This window comes from Otolemur garnettii, unplaced genomic scaffold (genome assembly GCF_000181295.1).
Source record: "Otolemur garnettii isolate 467f Iridium unplaced genomic scaffold, OtoGar3 scaffold00025, whole genome shotgun sequence".
NCBI lineage: Eukaryota > Metazoa > Chordata > Mammalia > Primates > Galagidae > Otolemur > Otolemur garnettii.
The window spans coordinates 14161107-14169989 of record NW_003852420.1 but is presented as its reverse complement, the minus strand read 5'-3'; the positions used below and the strand labels follow the sequence as shown (position 1 = coordinate 14169989).

Genomic DNA, 8883 nt, shown 5'->3' with positions numbered 1-8883 from the left:
AAAAAAAAAAAAAAGATAAGAAGTAGGGGGGAAATGAAATTACAGAAGAGTTGCACAGTCAGATAGAATTTATATAGATGTAATTCATGACTGGTTGCCTCTAGGAAGGGAGAGAAATAGAACTGAGAGGGATACAAAGTGGGGAGGCTTTGACTTGAGTCTATCACTTCTAGTAAATTTATTTTGAGACAGAGTCTTACTTTGTTTCCCTCAGTAGAGTGCTATGACATCATAGCTCATAGTAACCTCAAACTGTTGGGCTCCAGTGATTCTCTTGCCTCAGCCTCCCAAGTTAGCTGGGACTACAGGCGCCCAACACAATGCCTGGCTATTTTAGAGACAGGTCTCACTCTTGCTTAGGCTGGTCTCAAACCATGAGCTCAGACGATCCACCTGATTCCGCCTCCCAAGTGCTAGGATTACAGATGTGAGCCACCACGCCGGGCCTAGAAAATTTATTTTTTAAAAATCTGAAGCAAACATAACAAAATGCCAGTATTTGTTAATGCTAGGTGGTGGATTTCTTGGGTTACTTAGTGGATCACTCTCTTCACATTTCTGTATTTTAACTTCTTCCCCCATCAACCAAAAACAGGAAAATGAAGAGAAAACCATGGGATAAGGTAGATCCCATATTTGTTGAGACCTTTCTCTATCTCAGGTGTAGGTTACACCTGTAGTTCTCAAAGTGTGGTCCCTGGACCAGCAGTACCAGCATCACTTGGGAATGAAAATTCTCAGGGTCCTGCCCCAGACCTACTGAATCAGAAACTCTGGGGGATGGCCCAGCAATCTGTGTTTTATCAAGCTTTCCAGGAGATGCTAATAAGAATCCTGGGCTATGAGTGGGAGTTAGGGCAAAATTTATCATGTGTCCCTGTCAGTGCTCTCAGAGCTTTCCTCAATTTAACCTCCAAAACAACCCTGTGAAGGAGGTATTATTACTCTCCTCATCCTGCAGTTGTGGAAACCAAGGCACAGAAAGGCCAAGTACTCCGTACAAGGTGCAGCAGGCGGTTTGCCCCCCAAGCCCCCACCCTCCCTCAACTACCGCACTGCCTGTCTCTCTCACACACTTCATCTCTCACATGCTCCAGCTCACAGCATCCTTGGAAGACTTAGCCCCATTTTACAGATGAGGAAACAAATTCAGAGAGAGAGAATGACTTGCCCAACCAGGAGGAAAGTGACAGGGCAGACATCTTACGGTCTCTGTCCTGTCCAGGAGGTTTGGGGGTTTAACTTAGACCCGCTGGGGGCGGGGAAGGGAGCGTTAAGAGGTGACCCAGCTGCAGCCGGGCCAGGGTGTGGCTCGCAAGTCATGCCTCTACCCTGACGCCCCTTTCCCCACGCCAGCTGTCAACCGGTATGAGCCGTCAACCACCCCCACCAGGAACCATAAGGGCCTTCCCCTCCTGGGCTACGTGAAGCCCCCATCCCTTCCTTTTTTTTAATTTTGCAGAAGGGGAACTTGGACGGCCAGAGAAGTGCCAGCTTGAGCATAAAGTCTCTCCAGGGGCCTGAGCTGCCCCTTCCTTGGGCTACCCCGGGTTTGCAGCTGGGCCACCGCAGTGCCGCCCCTCGCCTGGCACCATTCACTCCCATCCGGGTCGCCCCGACGTTCCCTTCTCCCTGTGCAACTGCCCCCAAAGCCAGCCCTGGCCAGGACCCGCCCTCCGCCGTCCGGGGACCCTCACGGGCCGGGTGTCCCCTGGCGTCCAGCCCGCAGTACTCACCTGGGCACCCGCTCCTCGTCTCGCGGGCAGCCCGGCTCCTCGCAGCTCGAACGCCCCCCCAGCTCTGCAGCCCCCGGGATTCCGGGGCGCTCGTGCTCACAGAGAGATGCACTGACTTTGAAGAACAAGAAGCTAACTGGGCCGGCGCTCGGAGGGGTTCGGTGCCGCTGTCCTCGGCTCTCCTCCCGCTGCCGTGTCCTGGTCCCCTCCCACCCGCCTCTAAGCGCCCGCTGTGCGGCCGGGTGCCAACCGGGGACTCGGAGGCGCCCACAGGCCATCTGGGCTCCGCGGCCGCGCCCCGAGCGATGCTAACCCCGCCCCGAAGTGTCCTAACACCGCCTCCGAAGATTCTAACCCCACCCCGGGATCATAACCCACTACCCAAGGATCATAACTTCCGTGCCCTGCTCGCAGGATCCCAAACCAGCCGGGGCGGGAGGGAAAAATCACCCGTCCGAGGCTTCTAACCCGACCCCCCGGGATCCCAACCCCGTCTCTGAAGATAATAACTCTGCCCCCTAGGATTTTAACCTGCCTGCCAATGAACCTAATCCCGCCTCCGGCCCGAATGCTTCCTAACACCTCCCCTGACGCTTTTTAGTCCGCCTCCCAACCTCCTCACCCGGGCCCCAGAGGATTTTAAACCCCTCCCCCGGGGGTTCTAACCGCTAAGAACCCCAACCTCCTGCTCCCCAAATCCTACCCCTGCCCTCAAAGGATTTTTAATCCCACATCTGAAGGATGCTTAATTTAAGGATTCTAATCCAGCCAAGGGAAGGACCTAACCCCTCTCTTCCAAGGATTCTAACCCCATCCTCAAGACTTACAGCTCTAACCCCAGCGATTCTTATACTGCCCCCGAGATCCCAGACTTCCCCCATCCCCGGTCTTTAATCCCCAGGAGTCCAATCCAGTCCTTCCAAAAATTCCAACCCCGCCCTCCAGGGATTCTAACTCCACCTTTCAGTGGATTGTAGCCACTCTCTTCAAAGGAAGGGTCCCACTCCACCCTCATCACTCTCACAGGCTTCTAACGCCCACCCCTGAAGCCTTAGATCCGTCTCCCCCACCATTCCGATCCCTCCCTTCTAGGCCTGGCCCCCGCCCCAAGCGTCCCAAACCTTCCAGGCCCTTTTGCGGTCTGCTGTTTTCTTCCCGCACTATTCAAACGCCATGCGAAGTTCCTGGCCCGAAGGCACCACCCTGGCTTATTCTGGGCAAGTTCTGGGCACCTCAGATGACTTCTCAAATTGAGTGGAAGCGAAATGCCGCGCTGGAGGGCGATTGAAGCCCCAAAGGGATGGCATTGCGCCCAGCTCTAGGCAAGGGCAGAGCCCATCTCCTCCTGAAAGAGACAGGGGCTGTCACCCTAAATTCTGTGTAACGCGCCTCCCGAATGTACAGGAATCCTACTTCATCTCTCTATTCCCTCTGCTACTAGTCAGACCAGGCCACCATCACGCATGCATTTGTTTGTTCCTTCAACAACACCGTGCTGGGGGATGTAGGGCTTCTCAGACTTGGCCCTATTGACATGCGGTACACATGGTTCTTTGTTACGGTGGGCTGTCTTGCGCATGATAGGATATTTAACGAAACGGCATTCCTGGGCGCTACCCACTAGATGCCCGGTAGCAACCCTCCTCCTCAGTTGTGATAATCAATGTCTCCTGAGAGGCCAAATGAGGGGGAGAGACACAAATGAGAAAGACAGTGAACGCCCTACTCTTACAGGTTGGTGTATGTGCTTAAACGCATGGACCTGTATGCACTTTGGATAAAAACACATAATGTTGCTTAATGGTATTTATTCCATTTTCAACTTTTCCTCCCCTCCATCACTGTTGTTAATATCTAGCTATGTTGCTGAAGGTAGTGGTCATGTATTTATAGCCTACATCCTTCACATTTTATTTACCCGTTTCCTACTATGGACACCTATATGGCACCTACTGTGGACTTCCCATTATGGACCTATGTGAGTATTGTTTACAGACTTGCTTTGCCAGGAACACTTACTCTATTTTATGAAATCGAGTGTTGAATTCTAGAATCTCAAATAAAACCAACTGAGATTTTTTAACTTTAAAAAAATGGGTGGTGGCTCATGCTTGTAATCCTAGCACTTTGGGAGGCTTTGAGGTCAGCCCAAGCAACATAGCAAAGACCTCGTGTCTACAAAAAATAGAAAAATAAGCCAATGTGATGGTGTACATCTGTAGTTCCAGTTACTTTGGAGGCTGAAGTGGGGTATTGCTTGAGCCCAAGAGTTTGAGTTGCGATGAGTTATGAAGATGTCACTGCACTCTAGCCCTGGCAATAGAGTGAAACCTTGTCTGAGGGGGGGAAAAAGACTTGCTTTGCTAAGAATGACAGGTGCTTGCAGAATGGATGCTGTGGATCCATCCATTCTGCAATGGATCCCTCTCTCTCCCACCCTTTCTCCATATCTTTCTTTACTAATCCTTGGTATTCTCCATTGGTCTTAATTTGAATTCCCTAAAAGCAGACCTTGGACATAGATTCAAGTGGATGCCCTTTATTTAGGAGATCCAGAAGACACCAGTAGAGGAGTGGGTGAATGAGACAGGGAAGGCAAGAAGTCAATTAAAGGAGTATTATCAAGCATGTTACCTTTGTGGGCAACTGGAGTTCAGTTCAGTTCGGGAGACTGTGTACCATACCCACTTTAGAGTTATCCCACCTGTGAGATGAGGGAGCTGGGGCATTTATATACCAACTCCTGTCAAACACTGAATGAGGGATATTCTCAGGGATATTAATCCTCCAGCACTTTTGGCCTTCCCTGTGCATGCTCCAGCTACCAGATAGCTTCCAGGAAGAGATGCGCAGGTCCTGGTAAAGGCCCAGAGGACACTGGAAGGTCATCAGCAGCATTGGCTACATCTCCTTCCAGAAATTTGCCATTCTGATGGCAAAGAACAACAGAAAGTGGAAACATTCTTCTACTAAGTGGACGATTTCCCAGTATTTTTGCTATTAAAATAATGGGACAATTAAAAATTCTTGTGTGTGTTCCCAAAGCTCTATAAACTTTAATGTGGCACGATTTTATAAATAAAACCCACCATTATATGTATTCAGCTTGATGAGTTTTGTAAATGTACATGCTAGTTTTGTAACTAGCATGTATATTTACAAAATTAGCATATATATTTACACCTCAATCAAGATATAAAACATTTCTATTAGCCCAAAAAGTTCTCTATTGCATCACTATTAGGTGGCCTTAAGTAATAACCAGTTACCATTTTCTTATATAAAAGCTTTGTCTTTGGGCAGCACCTGTGGCTCAGTGGGTAGGGCACTGGCCCCATATACTGAGAGTGGAGGGTTTGAACCCCACCCCAGCCAGCTAAAACAGCAGTGACAACTGCAACAAAAAATAGCCAGGTGTTGTGGTGGGTGCCTGTAGTCCCAGCTACTCAAGAGGCTGAGGCAAGAGAATCATCCAAGTCCAAGAGTTGGAGGTTGTTATGAACTGTGATGCCACAGCACTCTACTGAGAGCAACAAAAGTAAGACTCTGTCTCAAAAAAAAAAAAAAAACCCAAAGGTTTGTCTTGGGTGGCACCTGTGGCTCAATGGGTAGGACACTGGTCCCATATACCAAGCGAGGATGGCAGGTTCAAACCCGGCCCCAACCAAACTGCAACAAAAAAATAGCTGGGCATTGGGGTGGGCACCTGTAGCCCCAGCTACTCAGGAGGCTGAGGCAAGAGAATCGCCTAAGTCCAGAAGGTGGAGGTTGCTGTGAGCTGTGACACCATAGCACTCCACTGAAGGTGATAAAGTGAGACTCTGTCTCAAAAAAAAAAGCTTTGTCTTTTTTAGAATTTCACATGTGCAGTAATACAGTGTGTTTCCTTTATGTTCACCTGCTTTTACTTACATATTCCTTTTGAGACTTTCTTTGTTGTTACACGTTCCAGTAGTTTATTCCTTTTCACTGCTGAGTAGTATTCCACAGTAAAGAGGTACCACTATTTGTTTATCCATTTATTTATTGATGGACATTTGGGTCATTTTCAGTTTGGGGCTATCTGAATAAAATTGCTATGAACATTTGTATACAAATCTTCATATAGACATGTTTCTATTTGTCCTGGGGGTAAATACTTAGATTGAAATTGCTGGACCATATAATAAGTGAACTGAACTTTATAATAAACTGTTAAATGTTTCCAAAGTGGTTATACCATTTTTGCATTCCCACCAGTGATTTCCAGTTGCTCCACATCCTTGCCAGCATTTGATATTGTCATTCTTTTTTATTTAAAAAAGTTTCCATCTAACTCATATTTGCCTCAAAAAAATTATATGATTTTATTAAAACAAATACAAATCTTATTGTAAGACATTAGGTTACCAGTCTTTGATGTGGCAAATATTTTTCCATTCATTCATTCCTTCATTGTCATGGGGAGTATGACCCCAAGAAATTGTGCTAAGTGCTCCATCTTTGGACTAGAATTCAAACCCTGCCACTACCACCTGGGTAATGTACAAATCAAATCACCTCTCTGAGTCTCGGTTTCCTCATCTGTCAAGTGGGAATAATAATAGTACTTACCTCACAAGGTTATTTTGAGAATCAAATATAAGTAAAGTGCTTAGGCACACTCTATACTGATGGTCAATTTCATCGGTACAGACTGTGTCTATGTCATTAAGACTTCAAACTGCTGCTTAGGCACTGGTTTAATTTGGAAGTCACCTCTGTTATACCTTGCCTTGTTCCAAGAAGGAACATATGGCTTTAACCAGAAGGTATTGCCTATGGGCAGTAGACTCCTTCGAATGTGGATAAAGGAATGCTGGAATGCAAGTGGGATTGTGCTGGGAATGAGGCCTGTGGAACTCAGTCTTAGGGCAAGCAGCAGACCAATCCCACATCAGGAGTAACTAGACTCAGATTCTTGGGCCCCTTCCATCCTTGCGTGTATAGCCTTGAGAAAGTCATTTGATATTTCTAATTCTCTTAATCAGTCAAGAAAAGGCTACTGAGCATCTACTGGGTGATGGGTCTTGAGCTGGGTGTTAGGGATACAACAGGGAATGAAGCAGTTATAGTCCTTGGCCTCATGCACTTTTCAGCTTAACGGAGGGCATTAAAAAAAAATAGTTGTGCAAATAAGGGTACCAGGTTTTGGGGGGTGGAGGGGTGAGGAAAATGTTCTGAAATTATGGTGATGGTTGCACAACACTTGGAATATACTAAAATCCATTACATTGTACAACTTCAACAGGTGAATTGTGTGGTATGTAAATGATAATTCAATAAAAGTACTTTTTAAGAAGAATGAAGAGGCTTCTTATGTACTAATAGAGAACAAGTGACAAAATCCCTTGGTAAATAAAGAAAGCAGAGTGTACAACAGCTGATGTAACCACACACAACCCCCCTCACCCCCAGACAAAGGACCTAGTTAGCTACACCCCGAAGGACCCTACCTCTACCCAAGCTATGGAATTTGCACACCCCTGTGGCCCCATATAAAAGGGGTCTCTAACTGCCCCTAGGGTGGAGAGGCAGATGCCATCTTTCTATTACTTAGGGGGATCACCCTTCCCTTTCAATAAACCCGGCCTGAGCATCTCCAGTCTAGTCTCATCTCTGAGTGATGCCACTTACACCTTTCACCCACAAAGTAGAAAAGGGGTACCTACCTCACCAAGTGGTTGCCCTCACTTATATGATCACGTTTTCTCTCTTACAGATAGGAATGATTATAAAAGGAGGCCTCACAGACGTAAGGACACTTGCCCAAATTCACACAGCCGGGAAGGATTTGAATCTATCTGGGCAATGCCCTTCAGCAGCTGTGCTAGTAATCACTACACAAGGCCAGGGTGCCTGGAGAGAGGTGCAGAATGCAGGGCAGGATGAAGGGGTCGGCTGTGCAGGGATGGTGGGAGCTAGAACTCAGCACAGGCTTTACTTTGCAGTGGGTCAGATGCTGGCAACTGTATTTACCTATTTCCAGGGGCATTTGCATTCCATATTTTAAATTCTTTGGGACCATTGTTGATGGTTCTATATTCAAAACAGTTTGGGGAATGGGGAGAGAGCCATAATTATTATTTCAGGGCTCAAGTATTTCCCCTTTTATTTGCAAAGTAATCAGCATTCGTCTCATAGCTACACCCTCCCAGGCAAGAGGTCACAGCTGCCCTCCTTTTCCAAGACAGACAGATGAAAATCAGGGAAGACTAGCCCTTGAGAAACTCCCAAAGATCCCTAGCAGGTCCCTGGCCCCACTTCTTTGAGAGCTCCTCCATCCTTCATTCTTCTTTGGCCCCCATTCTGCCTTTTGTCTCTTTTCTTTCTTTCTTTCTTTTCTTTTTTTTTTTTTTTTGACAGTCTTACTTTATTGCCTTTGGTAGAGTGCTGTGCCGCCACAGCTCACAGCTACCTCCAACTCCTGGGCTTAGGCGGTTCTCTTGCTTCAGCCTCCCGAGTAGCTGGGACTACAGGCGCACCCCCAATGCCCAGCTATTTTTTGTTGCAGTCTGGCTGGGGCTGGGTTCAAACCCACCACCCTTGGTATATGGGGCCAGTGCCCTGCCCACTGAGCCACAGGCACCACCCTCTGCCTTATTTTTCTCCAGAGAACTTGTCACCACCAAGCACCATAGCACATATTCATACATTAATACTTTGCGAGCCTGTCTCCTCTACTATTAAGAGTTCTCAAGGTCCATGCAGGTACTATTCATGTGTTCATTTTACAGATGAAGAAATTGAACCTTCAGGTTTAGGAACAGCCAGTGAACAATAGGATGGGGATCTAAACCTTTCATTCTTTTGATTAATTATATTAATACTTATTAAGGGCCAACCGTGTGCCTTTTTGTTGACACCTGGGAGCACAAAAATGAATAAGATAGTTTTTGCCCCCAAGCAACTTCCAATTCAATTAGGGAGACAAATACTTAAACCAATAACTTACTACAGAGTGTAAATAACTTAGATGCAGAAACAACTTAGACAAAGTGAAATATTACTAGAGAGGCAGAAAGGCTTATAATATGGTAGGACCAAGCAGGAAGGACAGACAGTCCAGCCTGGGGTGCATGAAGGAGGACTTTTTTGTTTTGTCACTTTTTTTTTTTTTTTTTTTTTT

At 46.8% G+C, this 8883-nt stretch overlaps 1 protein-coding gene across 2 annotated transcripts in view; it reads right to left on the bottom strand.

Moving 5' to 3' along the window:
• Nucleotides 1-1971, bottom strand: part of HCK (HCK proto-oncogene, Src family tyrosine kinase) — a 45033-nt gene extending 43062 nt beyond the window's left edge. For both annotated transcript variants that reach the window (XM_012804103.2, XM_003788232.3), the window contains exon 1: nucleotides 1737-1971. The gene's annotated coding sequence lies outside the window, so the exon portion shown is untranslated. The remainder of the gene's footprint in view (nucleotides 1-1736) is intronic.
• Between the last annotated feature and the right edge of the window lie 6912 nt (nucleotides 1972-8883).